Below are 15,944 nucleotides of genomic sequence, written 5' to 3'. Positions count from 1 at the left end.
GTAGTCCAGTATTACACTTCTTCTGAGAACGGATCGGATCGGATATAAAATTTATTTTAATTTGGTATTACGTAATTTTGCGTTACGTCTTTCTATCAAATTTGTTAATTCATTTATGTAATTCTGAATTACAAAAAATGGTGTAAATGTGTAACTTGTTATTACTTGTCCAGAAATGTTCACATTGATATTTTTCTGAGCAATAACCAATTAAACGACCCCCAGGTCTTTAGTGGTCTCTATTGCAAGTTTCTGCTCGAATGATGTTTTACCTATATTAATGTGCAGATACATATAAATACCAATTCATTATTGTTAGACAATTTGACCGTTGCCCGGTACATTCAAAAATATCTTGGAACGTAAATTTCCACACTGTGCTCCAAAGCTACGCCAATACAGTCTCGGAGGAATCGGGAAGGAATATTTGTTTGCTCACCAGTAGCAAAAATGCGAAGAACCTACGCATAAATTAAACATCGCTAACAACATTTTGACAAAATTCCTCAACAAGTTTTTCAGAATAGTACCCTACATTTGTTGATACTGTTCATTGTAATGTTATGGAAATAATCAATGATTGCCAACTAGGACTTCCGTGATTGTACCACAAAATTAAATAAATATTGATATTTGCACTGTAACTAGGATTTGGCCCGCACTTTTGACAACAAAATTTTCAAAAACTAGCCAACCAGCAGTTGTTTATTTTCATTTCCAGTATCAGTTTTCACCAAACTGGATATTCGCACTTTAAAATTGCGATTAACAGGTTAGCAACATCGGCTCGCTTTTTTTTCATTTTTTGAGAAAATTAAAATTTCCCAAGCCAGTTTGACAAGTCGCAAAAGTGCGATCGATAGCAATAATTTAGTGCGAAGTCCAAGTTAGTGAGAATTGCGCAATATTGAAACACATTTGATTTAGGCCAAAAATTCATGCAGTGGCTTCAAGAAGGCAACATCCGGCACATGCTGATTAATTTTGGTGCAGAAATTCGTCAAAATGAATTCAGTATAGAGCACTTCAAAGTGATGATCAATTTTCTTCGAAATTAATCATTGGCTTCACCTTTCAAGTAAACAGATTGTGTTGATGGTTTGGAAAGGGTGATATAAAAATTTCAAAAATAAAAAACATGAAAAATGGGTTTAAAGAGCAAATTTAGCTCACTAACATTCAAGAAAATGCGTTTTTAGAATTCAAGATTCGTAACCATGCAGCTTCTCAAACCGAACACCAATCCACCGCGTGTCTCGCTATCTTATTACATGCAATGTCAATTTACTCTGTGCATGCAGTTTGGAGTCTTGTCAGACTGCATCCCTCAGTGATTACAAACCGTGCTGTTGTCTCTCTTGGCAAGCAACAATTCATATTCAAATTCACAACCTGCAAACACACCACACTTTATACCGGCAGCTGCAGTTCACTGCTTTTTAATATCTTCATTGTTTACACAAATGAGTGGAGGGGGGGGGGATGGGGAGTAGTAGGTTCTGTAAGATGACTGACGACGTCATCGTCACCGTGGCGCCCTCTTCCTGACTTAACCTCCCTCATCATCTTACGTACGTACGCTAATGATGTTCCAAAGAGGGGCTGCTTCTCGTGTGTGTGTGCGTACTTGTAACGAGAGTTGTACCTCTCCGTAGTTCCTCCCAATGTCAACACATCGCGCCGCTGTCTCGTAATGATAACCAAACGCAATCTGGCAGCGTTCTGAAAGATGGCGTGGCAGGGTAAGTGGTCGATTGTTGGTCTGATGACGGAGCTTGCCAGACTATTATTGGTTTCTTTACGTTAGCCTGAAGTACGCTGTTCTGACAGCTGAAAATTAACGGTATCAGGAGTAGTGTTTTATTAAACATGCAGAATTCATGTTCACGATGCCATGAATAAATGTTCACGCCGGCTGTAGATAGATCACAGTAGTTCCGGTGGCAACCAGCAGGTCGCTGACTGCCGCGGTATGATAATTTTCCGAACGCCTCGTGTTGTCCCGGTAATGAAGGCGGAACGAGACGTCCAACGTGCGTACGGCGACAACAAACTTCGCGTAACTCGTCACACATACGTGCGCCCAGTTCTGTTTGACATTGACAAATAGTTTAAATTCATAGCCTGGCGTCACACTCACACGCACGTGTACAGTGTGACGTCCTTGGCAAATGCTGCTGCTAACGAATGCAACCTTCCAGCCGGAAATCGATATTTGTTTTGGGGCTAAATTGGACTACCCTATGCGGAATGAGCTGCAATTTGGGGCGATGTGTCGACTAATATGATGTTTGGAGCATTGCAGAAATTCGTTTGAGGTAGTACATCTATTATCGCAAAAATATGAAAAGTTGTTCTGTGCAGATTTTCGCGACACTCAAGATGATTTGGTTATGTCAGGTGTCTTTATGACGGGAATCGATCCTGACACCTTTGCACGGCAAGCTCATGCCTTACAGTCTCGGCTACAAAGAAGTTCAATTGAATAAAGCTGATCACAATTTTGTGTTGTTGTTTGTTGATATGTAATTGAAAACATTATGCACTCGGCATTACAGATAATCCTCTCAATCCAAATCGTGACACTTTTACTCTCGGCCGACATTATGTGTATTCTAAAAAAGGTATCAGCAGAATCTGGAATGGCGCAAGCTCGCAGCACTCATCTCTCCAAGTTGCAACGGTTCAAGTGGAATCGATTACGGACGTTACAGATCCCACGTGTTGGCGCGACTTCCAGTTGTGCATCGTACACACAAGTGACTCACAATCTCTGCGAGCGCTCTGACTCCGACTCCAAAGTCCGTTCTGTTTATATTACGTTGACCTCAACCTCGCCCTAATGGCAGAGGGTTCCGTAATGAGTTCTGCGTTTGTGTATAGCATCACGCAAGATAGTGTAGAAGGTACTAAAAGATTTGCCCTGCATCCACGACGTTTTGCTGTCATCAATCACGGAAAGTTTCCCCTCATAGGGCACAAAAAGTCGCCCAAGATGGCCTCGTAATGGGTCAGAAAATCTGCGGTTCCCGCCTCCCTCCTATACAATCGACCCGGCGATCTTTTGTCTGGGGGTGGACCGGCAGCGTCATCTTCGTCCGATTTGAGCGTAATGCGTATCGGCTTGTTTGTTTTTGCTAATCATCATCTGCTTGGTGAGATTGAATAGATGTGGCGGCCTAGTAGATTCTGATGGGACGATATGTGATTTAGCAAATATTAGAAGCAAAGTGACCGAGTTCTGTTTAAGTCTGGAAGGATTTTAATCAGAAATGTAGATTACGCAACACAGCTTGTTCAAAACTTAAGCAAAATACCAAAATAAAATTTTAAACGAGTCTTGTACAACCTATATCTGCCGTCAGGACAATTTACACAGCAAAAACATGTTTTATGTTAGAAAAAAGCGTAATATTACCTCTAAATCAAATTATTCGCTCTACAGCATTGCCTTGGCGTTCTCGATTGCGAGATTCCTACTCGAAACTAAGTGTCCGAAGGCTTGATTGTTGAGGCAATTGCAAACCTCTTTTTACACCTCAGCTTCCATCCACCCCGGTATTCGAACTGACGACCTTTGGATTGTTAGTCCAACTGCCTACCAGCGACTCCACCGAGGCAGGACCCAGGGAGACGACTCCTACACCATGGAATTTGAACACTTTGTTCGTGGTTCCCAATTTCATGAACGGGTGTTCACGATTTTGTGAACTCTTTTTTCTCCGTGAATGTCCATCGTGGACACTATTTAAAAAACGTTACTTAATCCACCGATGGTGGTTGGTGCCTTCCTCGCATTCATGTTGTATTTTAGGTGGTATTTACATTTTACTCTTCAAAATAAAGGTGAAAAGTCTCATGAGTTATATATTTCAGTAAAAAGTTCGTGTAAATCTTTGTCGAGACAAAATAATGCAGCAACATAACTAATACAGATTTTTTCCAGAAGAGACGCAGACACTGCTTAAGCGATGTGGCAACCGGACGATACGCATGCAAGGGGGTGTGGCTGTTTTTTTCAGTTTTTCAGTTAAGATTTTTCAGTTAAAATTTAACTTGAAATGGCTAAATTTTGAAAAGAATACAATTAAGTACTTTTCAATTGCTAATTTGATTTTACATTAAAAACCCTTAGTCAAAAAGTCTCCGAGTAAATTTTCAATTTAAAAAAAAAAGCTCGGCAGCAAATTTTTTGTTAATAATTTTCTATGGCTCAGAGGTTGTGGATTTTGGTCTCCTAAAACAATTACAAAATTTCAAAAAAATAATATTATGGATTTTGAAAAATTGATATTTGTGAAATAAATTTCGGCCGCTGCAAATATTTTTTGAAGTTTATGTCCCTCGAACCGGACCTAAGTCGAGAGGGGGTAAAAAAATAAAAATATATAGATATAAAAATTGAAATTACAAGCCTAGCTTCAACATTTGGATGAAAAAAGTGTTTTAAAATGCATTTTCCACGCGTCCAGTTGCTATCCAATCATTAGTTTTCAAAATATCGATGTATCACGGAAATTTTTTTTTCGCGGTTTTTTTCCGAGGCACTGTAGGGGAACTGCCCTTTCTCAGCCTGTTTCTATTATCGGCCTATCAACACTTTGATCATGAGTTACAGCTTAAATAAAATGTTTTTGACTGTTCCAAAGGAATAAATAGCTCAAATAAAAGTGAGCAAGCAACTCATCATTGTTGATACATCTGAAAATGTTGATTTAATTGCGGAAAAAGGCAAAAGTGATGAGAATTGGTCGAACGGCTTAGTGTGATTAAAATGGGTATATTTCCCCTATATTGGTATTTTATGAAAATTTAAAATGTCTTCAAAGGAGTTCAAACATGCTAAATATGATTATAAACGCAGGAAAATGCATTTTAACTGGTTTTCGGTTGATTAAACTTTGATTTTCATTAAAATTTTGAAGTCTTTTGCCCCTTGATTATTCAGGCCGACTTTGAAGGGGTGGGGGGGCAAAATAAACTTTGAAAAATATTTGCAACGGCCTTAATAAGAAATATCGAAAAAATCCTTGTACCTATATTTTCAGAATAGTCTCCATCAATACTTACAACGTTGACACCTGAGCAATTCTCTACGAAATCGGTCTTTTTTCTTCAATTTTATTTTTTGTATTTTTTAATCCGACTGAAACTTTTTTGGTGCCTTCGGTATGCCCAAAGAAGCCATTTTGCATCATTAGTTTGTCCATATAATTTTCCATACAAATTTCGCAGCTGTCCATACAAAAATGATGTATGAAAATTCAAAATCTGTATCTTTGAAGGATTTGATCGATTTGGTGTCTTCGGCAAAGTTGTAGGTATGGATACGGACTACACTGGAAAATGATACACGGTAAAATTTGGTGATTTTTATTTAACTTTTATCACTAAATCTTGATTTGCAAAAAACACTATTTTTATTTTTTTATTTTTTGATATGTGTTAGAGGACATAAAATGCCAACTTTTCAGAAATTTCCAGGTTGTGCAAAAAATCATTGACCGAGTTATGAATTTTTTAATCAATACTGATTTTTTCAAAAAATCGAAATATTGGTCGCAAAATTTGTTCAACTTCATTTTTCGATGTAAAATCAAATTTGCAATCAAAAAGTACTTTAGTAAAATTTTCATAAAGTGCACCGTTTTCAAGTTAAATCCATATTTAGGTGACTTTTTTGAAAATAGTCGCAGTTTTTCATTTTTTTAAATTAGTGCACATGTTTGCACACTTTAGGAAAAATATTTTTGAAAAGCTGAGAAAATTCTCTATATTTAGCTTTTTCGGACTTTGTTGATACGACCTTTAGTTGCTGAGATATTGGAATGCAAAGGTTTAAAAACAGGAAAATTGATTTTTTTCTAAGTCTCACCCAAACAGCCCACCATTTTTTAATGTCGATATCTCAGCAACTAATGGTCCGATTTTCAATGTTAATATATGAAACATTTGTGAAATTTTCCGATCTTTTCGAAAACATAATTTTCAAAATTTCAAAATCAAGACTAACATTTTAAAAATGCGTAATATTGAATGTTTGGACCTTTTGAAAGGTTAGTCTTGATTTGAAAATTTTGAAAATAATGTTTTCGAAAAGATCGGAAAATTTCACAAATGTTTCATACATTAACATTGAAAATCGGACCATTAGTTGCTGAGATATCGACATTAAAAAATAGTGGGCTGTTTGGGTGAGACTTAGAAAACATCAATTTTCCTGTTTTTAAACCTTTGCATTGCAATATCTCAGCAACTAAAGGTCGAATCAACAAAGTCCGAAAAAGCTAAATATAGAGAATATTCTCAGCTTTTCAATAATATTTTTTTCTAAAGTGTGCAAACATGTGCACTAATTTAAAAAAATGAAAAACTGCGACTATTTTCAAAAAAGTCACCTAAATATGGATTTAACTTGAAAACGGTGCACTTTATGAAAATGTTACTAAAGTACTTTTTGATTGCAAATTTGATTTTACATCGAAAAATGAAGTTGAACAAATTTTGCGACTAATATTTCGATTTTTTGAAAAAATCAGTATTGATTAAAAAATTCATAACTCGGTCAATGATTTTTTGCACAACCTGGAAATTTCTGAAAAGTTGGCATTTTATGTCCTCTAACACATATCAAAAAATAAAAAAAAATAAAAATAGTGTTTTTTGCAAATCAAGTTTTAGTGATAACAAGTTAAATAAAAAATCACCAAATTTTTTTACCGTGTATCATTTTTTTCCAGTGTAGTCCGTATCCATACCTACAACTTTGCCGAAGACACCAAATCGGTTAAAAAATTCCTTCAAAAGATACAGATTTTTGAATTTTCATACATCATTTTTGTATGGAGAGCTGCGAAATTTGTATGGAAAATTATATGGACAAACTAATGATGCAAAATGGTTTCTTTGGGCATACCGAAGGCACCAAAAAAGTTTCAGTCAGATTAAAAAATACAAAAAAAATCGAATGACCGAAATCCTAGAGAACTGCTCACCTACACGGAGAAAAAAGAATTCCCAAAATCGTGAACAAGCGTTCATGAAAATGCGAACCATGAACAAAATGTTCAAATCCCATGGTACGATTTCCAAAAACGTACCATGAGATTTGAACACTTTGTTCGTGGTTCCCATTTTCATGAACGCTTGTTCACGATTTTGGGAACTCATTTTTCTCCGTGTAACCGGAGTACCCCTGACTCAAAGCAGTTTTAAAAACACAAAAAAGGAAAAACTGGAAATTTGGTTTATTGGACCTCTTCAAAAAAAACTCCAGAAATAGATAATGATTATTAGGTTGTATATTTCTAATACTTGATTTTTAGCCAAAAAAAGAATATAAAATAACCATTTATTTATAATCTTAACTGTGCATATCAACCTGAGCTTTTGTACCAAGATTTTTTTATATATTTTTTAGTATTTTAACTATTTTTACAATCAGATTGTTGCGAGATTTGGTCCGTAATTTTGACAACTTTGAAATAAGAAGACAACAACTTCCTTGGTTGCTGTGTACCCTTAAACTTGATATTTAAAAATAGATCAATAATTTCAAAGGCATCGTCATTCGAAAAATGAATGCTTATTAGGTGGACAGTTTTTTTAGACAGCAGATCTTGGGTACAAAATGGCATTATTCCGAGTTTTTGAAGCAATCTATTTTGGACCAAACGATCGATTGTTCATCAGAAATGTTATGGCAGTCGCCATAATGGCTGCTCGTTAGTAACCAACTCATTATATCAAAAGCGAAAACACCCAGCTCTATTTGTCGTACAGGTTTGTATTCTATTCAAATAAGGTCCAACTTGGACGGCCCACGCACATAACGTCCGGTTACGAACCCTTAGATCATAAAGGTGTCAGTTTTATTGTTGTTTCGATACTTTTTTTTCAAGGTTAAAGCCAAATCCAATCCAATCTTGAAGCTATTTATCATAGGTAATGTCATCTTGGCAGGTAGTGTTCGCTGAGCCATCAGAATTGAGTTCTTCTCCCTCTTTTACTCACAATCATGCCCTATAATGTGGGGGAGAGTGGGGAGACTTGATCCCCAAACTTTTAATTTTCTATAAGTTACAGCAATTTCACATAAAACCTGTACGTTTGTGTTCAAAATATAACAAGTAAAATATGTAAAATATTTAAAAACATAAAATATTATTTTTTAGACCAAAATTAAGCATGTTTACAAAAGCTGGAAATTTTTGTTTACAAAACTTTTGAAAAAAGGTTCAAACTGCAGTAAGTTATGTACAACTATACTAAAGGAAACTATGTATGAAAACCCAGCCCAATTAATTAATCTTGAAGCTGATTACAGTGACTGTAAAAATGCAGGGATCAAGTCTCCCTAAACGCACTTTTTTAAACAATTGATTGTAAACATAGTATGACGATAAATTTAACATCAAATGCGTAAGGGTTTTGGAGTTGATAAGTTTATCAAACAATTCATGTATGAAAATATTTTGTGAATAATTTTGAGTGTTTTCTATACATATCAAAACAAAGAAAAAAAGATCTCTTGGAAGTTTTTTGCGGCTCGTTTTAGAAAAATGTGTGTAACTCCATCTAAACATTTTTAATTTTTTTCTGTGTTTTCTACAATGAGTTTTAGTTAATTTCACACAACTTTCTAGAACAAAGCTAATTGTTTTACCCACATGCTGACGAGATACAGGATTGGGATCAAGTGTCCCCGGGGATCAAGTCTCCCCACTCTCCCCTAAAGAGCAAATCGCTGGAAAGCGAGCGAAAAGAAGCTTTCCAATGTCATATTTTTAGCTCACATGACCCACTTTTCGAGCCAAATCACAAGAATTGCAGGTCGTTTATCTTGTCTCGGGGGGGGGACTACCTCTGGGTGTGGTGGTCATTGAGCCGAGACTTCAATCAGCAGAAGCCACCGGGGGCCGGCTTTTGATAGAAGAGCGGATGGCAGACTGATAAATGGGAGGGGAACTTGTAGAATATCGATTTTGTGACAAATCTGTTTGTATTAATTTAAGTTTTTTTTTTTTTTTTTTTTTGAGATTACAAAAATCCACAAAAAAATCAAAACAAAAAATGTTTCAAATAATATTGAAATGAGATGCCACAAAATCAAGCAACTGCTGTATAAAATGACAGTTAAACTCCCACGCTCATCGCAAGGATGTCCCAAAAATGGAAAATACCGGCTTCTTTTTCGAGCAGGGAGGACAGCTACATGAAGCCAGTGCAGTGTTTGAACCTGACAACTTTGGCAACACTCTGCTGGCAGCCGTTGGCATCGTTTGGCTTTGATGTTATCTGTGTTTTATTATTATTATTTGGCCATTTACCGGCTGCACAATTCCGCCCCAGCCTATTGATTGCTGCTAAAGATAAACTGGGTCATGCGAAATATGTTTGCCACGGTGTGACGTTTTTGAGTTGAAGGTATTCATTTTGTGTTATGTTTTCAAAAAATTTCTTCGATAATTTTGTTTCTCTTGTTTCGTCCAAATTCAAAACAATCGATCAGACCAAATCCCCACAGCTTTGTGTCTCCTCACCATGATCAACTCAACCGGCAATATCGCCGCCGGCTCAACCCGGCTTCAACTGCAACAATCAATCATGACCAGGCCAGCTCAAGTTCAAAACACTCGAGCAGCTTCTGGTTCAAACTGGTCATCATCGGCGTTGGAAACAATTATCAGCAACGACCAGCCAACTCGACCAAACCTGAGAAGGAGGCTTTTGTGGCAATTTGTGTCCAGTGCACCGTGCAAATCGGGACGGCCCGATGCAGCAAAGTAGATTTTCTAGCTCGATACGGCTAATGTGCGGCATGCCAACACTTTGAAAGGGATATTGTCTCGGGAGTGGCAGTTGCACTAAAGTTTTTTTTTTTTTTTCAAATAAGACACTGCACATAAAAAAAATACAACTTATTCAGGCCAATCAAACACCAAAAAAGTAAGAAATAAAAAAACACGACCTTTTTTGTCAAATTTCACCTAAAAATTGAGTAACTATCAGCAGCAACGTTTTAAATAACCCAGCTTCCAATTCGATCAGTCATGCCAATTTCAGTCATTGTTGGCAATGAAACCACAGGCGCGTTCACAAACACATTCATAGCGAACTAGCCACCATTCAAAACAAATTCCACGCGAGGGAAAGAAAACATGGATCTACTTTCACTTTTGATTTGTTTTCACCATAAGAAAAGTGGTGATTTTTAAATTGAGATATAAGAAAAAAATATTTGATTTTTTTTTCTTTAACTCCTTTTACGATTGACTATGATTTTAAGTGAACTATCAAAATCAAATCAAAAATTAAAATTTATCTTAAGTTTACAAACAGTTTAGTCTAATTTCAGAAAAAAGACAAGAAAAAATACACAAAGCATGAAAACCACAAAAAATGTAACTTTTTAACAAAAGTTAAGACGAGTTGAATTCCCTAAGGTAGATACAAACATGCTTTTCTTCGGTCGTAACAGAGCAGCAAAATAAATCTCATTGCCATCTGATGTGTCTGTGGAGCGGTTGTGTACGAGCGAACGAATTCGCGGTGATTGAAAGCTTTGTTTGTGTATTTTATGAACTGACAAAAGTTTTATGATTGTGACGCGATTTTTTCGTAAACAAGTTTAGTGTGTAAATAAAATAGTTATGTTTTATAGACGCTTCAAGATTGATACAGTTAAATAGAATTGGTCAATCAATAAAAATATCAGTTTGAAGTCTTTTTAATCCAAAATATCGTGATTTCGTCCATCAATATTGCATTCATCGACTAAGATCTCAAAATCGCATAACAGTGCACAGTGGTCCAGATCGCAAAATTAGGTGGAAAATGGATTTTCCGTAAAATTATGAAATTTTGGAGCTTTGGTGTCTTCAGAAGAGTTGTTGCATATGGAAAGGGGCAATTTTTGGTTTGGTTGGAAATTAAGGTTGTTCACTATCAGGGTGATTTTGAAAATCTAACTTTTCAGGAATATTTTTGGGATTTTATTTTGTCTTGTAGAAAGTTGTTGGGATTGCCAATCCAAACAACTTTGTCGAAGACACCAAAATTTTATCTACGACCAAATTTATAGAAAGCATCTGAGCAAACCTTCAAAAATCAGTTTTTTCAACGTGGCAATTTTGGGTTAAGTTTTAGAGAAAAGTGGTATACGGGGCACTTTTAGAGCAGAATTGACCCAAAGTGTCGAAAAATCGCTTAAACCCAAAATATGACCAAAAACCAATTTTTCGACAATTTGGGTCAATTCTGAGGACAGATTCAGATTCAAAGGCCAAAATTACATGGAAAAAATATATTTGGACAATTTTCGAAATTTGTTAGGGTGGTCCCATAAGGTTTTCCCTTGAAAATTAGACTTTTTCAAATGGAGATATCTCGAGTTTAAAGAAAAACACCCCTGAGATTTTTTCAGCGTTTGTAGTGCTGGATCTCCTCTTTCAAATGCAACCTGGCGCTTAAAATTTGGTTTTAAATTTGCATCTTTTACTTTAAAATCACTGTAACTTTTGACCCTTAAGTCCAAATTGACTTGTCAAGAAAAAAAAAGTTTGTTTTTAAGAGCTCTAAAAGTGCCCCGAATACCACTTTTCTCTAAAACTTAACCCTGAATTGCCACGTTCAAAAAACTTATTTTTGAAGGTTTGCTCAGATGCTTTCTATAAATTTGGTCGTAGAGGGCGTAGATTACGAGATAAAATTTGATGTCTTCGACAAAGTCGCTTGGATTGGCTGGCCCAACAACTTTTTAGAAGACGAAAAAATTTCCAAAAATATTCCTGTAAAGTTAGATTTTCAAAATCACCCTAATAGTGAACCACCCTAATTTCCAACCAAACCAAAAGTTGCCCCTTTCCATATGCAACAACTCTTTTGAAGACACCAAAGCTCCAAAACTTCATCTTTTTACGGAAAATCCATTTTCCACCTAATTTTGCAATCTGGACCACTGTGCAGTGTTGTCAGATCATTCAACTGTATGACTTATCACAATAAGATTTTAAAAATCTTTTCAAAAATCTGCAGAAAGGTATTCTAAGAGACATTATCGCTTGAATTTGTAACTTTCAACCTTAAAAAGTAAAGACAAATTTGATGTAGGTAATCTTGACAGTGTTGCTAATTTTGGCAGTGTTGCTAATTCTTCACGGTTTATGTCAAATCACAAATCAAAACCCTATACAACGAAGTACGTTAAGACAGGTCCAGGAGTTACTTTTATCAAATTTCCAAATCCGTTCCCTTAAAAGTTGTGCAACTTTAACAAAAGTTCTCATAACATTAGGCAAGGTTGCCAGATTGTAAAGATTTATTTATCTAATTGCAAAGGTTTGTTAAATACCTATGCAGCAAGACAGTGCAAAATATTCTTTCATTAAACTGCATCCAGCGTTAAAAATGCATAAATTTCACTTAAGTATTCATACGAAACCGGGTTGCCAGATTTTCAAATTTCATTTTTCATCCAAAAGCTAATTAGGCGTCATCCAAAAAGTATGTCACGCTCTATGGTGGGAGGGGGGTCTGAGCAAGCGTGACATTGCTTGTAATAAGTATAGGCAAATCGTGACCAAGGGGAAAGGAGGGGGGGTAAATTTTGGCTGATTTTAGCGTGACGTACTTTATGCATGAAGCCTTATCACAATTCCTGAAATTATTTGTATAAAAAACCTATTCTTTATCATCTTTTTTTCACGGATTTAATTAATTTTGGTGCTGTCATCACACTGAGTAGCGTCTGATTTTTCACTCTGTGAAAGTTTTGGTGAGATAGTCAAACTGTATATTTCGTAACTCTTTTTGAACTTGACGGAGAGTTCAACCTTGGCCCACAAATTTAAATTCACCTAACATTCCTAAAATATAATCACACTAACGATCACACAATAAAACTGAACCTAATGACATTCCACAACGTGTCACCGAAATGCGACAATTTGGCTGCACCAATTCGAAAATTGAACCGCGCGTGATAAACGCAACTTTGCCAGGGTCGTAAACTGCAAGCGTCGCGTCAACGTGTTTGAAATTATTACACTCGAAGGTTGACCGACCGATCGACGGGGGAGGTCTTTGGTCCCGTTTAAGGTATCAGGTTTATAGGGTGAGGCGGCCTCCAGGAATCACGTAATAACTGTCAGTTTATAGTATTATTTTACTTTCATCAAAAAATGCTATTAAAATTAATGTAAAACATACGGAATAAATGCATAGAAATTTATTTTTTCATTGTGGTTTGGTTGAGCGTTTTAGCAGAATGCATTACTGTGAATACAAAGAGACGAGTTGTTCCTTTTAATTCCGCTATATATTGGCAAATCGCAGAATGTTTCGACTGTCACTTTTGCCCCTGTTTACTTTCCAATCCAATACCCGCTTTTTTCATTGTTTATGGACAATCCCTTTATCACCTGTCTGGCTGAGGCAAAAGTTGTTGTGCGCATTCCATAACTGGAATATTCATAGGATGTGCAGCAGGATCATAAAATTAAAAGGGGACAAGTGCCGTAAATTTACTCTGCGATTCATTGCTGTTTATGGTCGTTAAATCAATATCGAAAGGATTACAATAATAATTAAATGCAAAAAATGAAAAACAAAATTCAACCAAACCACAAGAATTTTTAAGTGAACAGATCCAACTTCTTTAAAACTTATTTTTATTAGAGCTAAACAACAGGACCGACAATAGGACCCGTCTACTTTCCCATAATTTCGCTGCCAGCCAGCGGGTATTGGATTGGAAAGTAAACAGGGGCAAAAGTGACAGTCGAAACATTCTGCGATTTGCCATTGTAGAGCAGGCTTTACCTTTTCTTCAAACGTTGAATTTCACAGCCTGCTGCAACGTATCGTTGAGCTGCATCCACAGTATTCACCAACTTCACCACGGTGTCGTCCCGCTCTGTCGAGTGACGCTTCCCACCCGTAAATTACTTCATTCCCAGGGTGACATTTAACCTTGCGCTTCCCCTTCTCCGCTTGCGGCAAATTTATATTCTTTTATTTCGTTAACACCGCCGACCTTAAGAACTCTTTATTCTTATTTTTTGAACTCGATGTTTTTTTTTCTTCTCTCTCTCACTTCCTCAGCACGATACGCTCATTCACACATTTTTTGCGGTTGTTTTTCTCATTTTTGCTTCTTCTTGCACTCGCATTTTCGCCTTTCACTTTTGCTCGTCTCTTCCTCGCGCTTTATTTTTAAAACAGATTTTTCTTTATTTTGTTTCTTTCAACCAGCGGTTTTGATCATCTCTTTTCGAGGAATTTACTGGTAGAAAACTAAAATCTGACTGCTCACGCAGATGTCACCCTAGTAGGCGCCTCACACGTCAAAACACAACGCACCACAACCGAAAACCTGTTAGGCCGGGCCAAGAAGTGTGGACCACCACCAGCAGAGTGCGACACGGCTACCGAGCGATAGTGACTGCGATTAAAAGAGCCACCTCGACGACGACGACGACGACGAGTAGGCCGCGACGGAATTCTCTTCTACCAGCTGCTCAGAAATCGATAATACGACATGTGCGCTCTCTCAGCTATGAGCGGTGAGCGAGCGAGCGATGAGCAATCACTCACGCGCACTAGCACGACGACGACTCTTCGTGAGCCATCTTCCTTGCTGAATTTGCTTCCTCGTTCCGTGACATACCTTCGCTCGCGACACTTCGTGCGGAGAGGTGAGTGTGACTCTGTACGTCAACAGCTCGCGGCGACGGCAACGACGAATACAAATTTATTTTATTTGCTGTTATCTTTTTGCCTTCGACTGACGGCGATGTTTACCTTTAGCTCGACACCTTTATCGCCGTATTTACCAATACCGATTTACACGGACTGTGCATTAACCTTTACGCCTATGTATGTTTGCAGCTGTCCCACACTCTTCTCTTTGTGCCTCTTCGCTAATCCCTTTCAACGCTTTTGTTTTTCTTTCAGTTACCAATACGTCGATTGGCACACCTCCGCAGACACTTCCTCAATCTCATTCGCGCCGAGATTTTTTTAATGAGGTGGTGCCCCGTGCGCAATCTCACAAACACATTCCCGCACAACCCGTGCACCAACACTGCCAGCAGAGCCCCAACTTTGCGCTGCATACGCGCGAGCTACCCAAAACAATACAATATTGTTGCTCGCGAGCAGTCTACGAAGGCTCCCCCTAACTCAACGCGTGATATAATCAAAGTAAACACTGGCAAATTCCGTCACTTGCTGACACGTTTCACCTTAACGCGCGACGTAATGCGTGTCACCTTAACGACGAAGCTTTTTCACGAAGCTTTCGCCCCAAAACAAAAACATTGGCCCTTTTTTGCAGTGCTCTCGACCTGGTGAACAGAGGGGGTGTGGAACCGCGCAGAACAAACGACGACGAACCGGGAGTAGGCGTCTCGACGCGGTCAACGATCGTACTCGACTGAATGGATACACGACTGATGAGAGACAGGCGAACGAGAAGAAGATGATGCTGACGAACGGCCGCCCCACTGTGCGAAAGCTTTTGCGAGATGAATGGAAGCTCTCGCGCGCTCTCTTGTGTGAGAGGGAAATAGAGAGAGCACGCTGCTCGCGAGCGATTTTGCGACGTGAGCTGTTCTCAGTAAAGTCGACAATTTTTTTTGTATTTCCTTCATTATGTAAACATTTACAAAGTTTTTTTTTTTTTTGACTAAACATGAGCATCTTGAATGCAAAATGTAAACTATACGAGAAACCAATCTTTTACAACACGTACGAAAAACAGAAATTTAGATGAAGAGAGAATTCTGTATCACTATCTATATAAATCGAGCCGGGTTGAGCAAAAGAACCAATAAAAATTGATTGAATTGAAAAAATACAAAGTTTTTTGATCTAGTACACAGTAAAAATATCATAGTAAAATTTCATCTAAATAGGAGTAAATCTTTTATGTCAGAAAAAAG

The 15,944-nt window shown here is 37.4% G+C and overlaps 1 protein-coding gene across 1 annotated transcript in view; it reads right to left on the bottom strand.

The window, feature by feature from the left end:
* Positions 1-15,468, bottom strand: part of LOC6053962 — a 127,221-nt gene extending 111,753 nt beyond the window's left edge. Inside the window, 1 exon segment of the mRNA XM_038261720.1 lies at positions 14,803-15,468. The gene's annotated coding sequence lies outside the window, so the exon portion shown is untranslated.
* Positions 15,469-15,944: the final 476 nt, after the last annotated feature.

Source organism: Culex quinquefasciatus, chromosome 3 (genome assembly GCF_015732765.1).
Source record: "Culex quinquefasciatus strain JHB chromosome 3, VPISU_Cqui_1.0_pri_paternal, whole genome shotgun sequence".
Lineage (NCBI taxonomy): Eukaryota > Metazoa > Arthropoda > Insecta > Diptera > Culicidae > Culex > Culex quinquefasciatus.
This window is presented reverse-complemented; position numbering and strand designations above follow the sequence as displayed.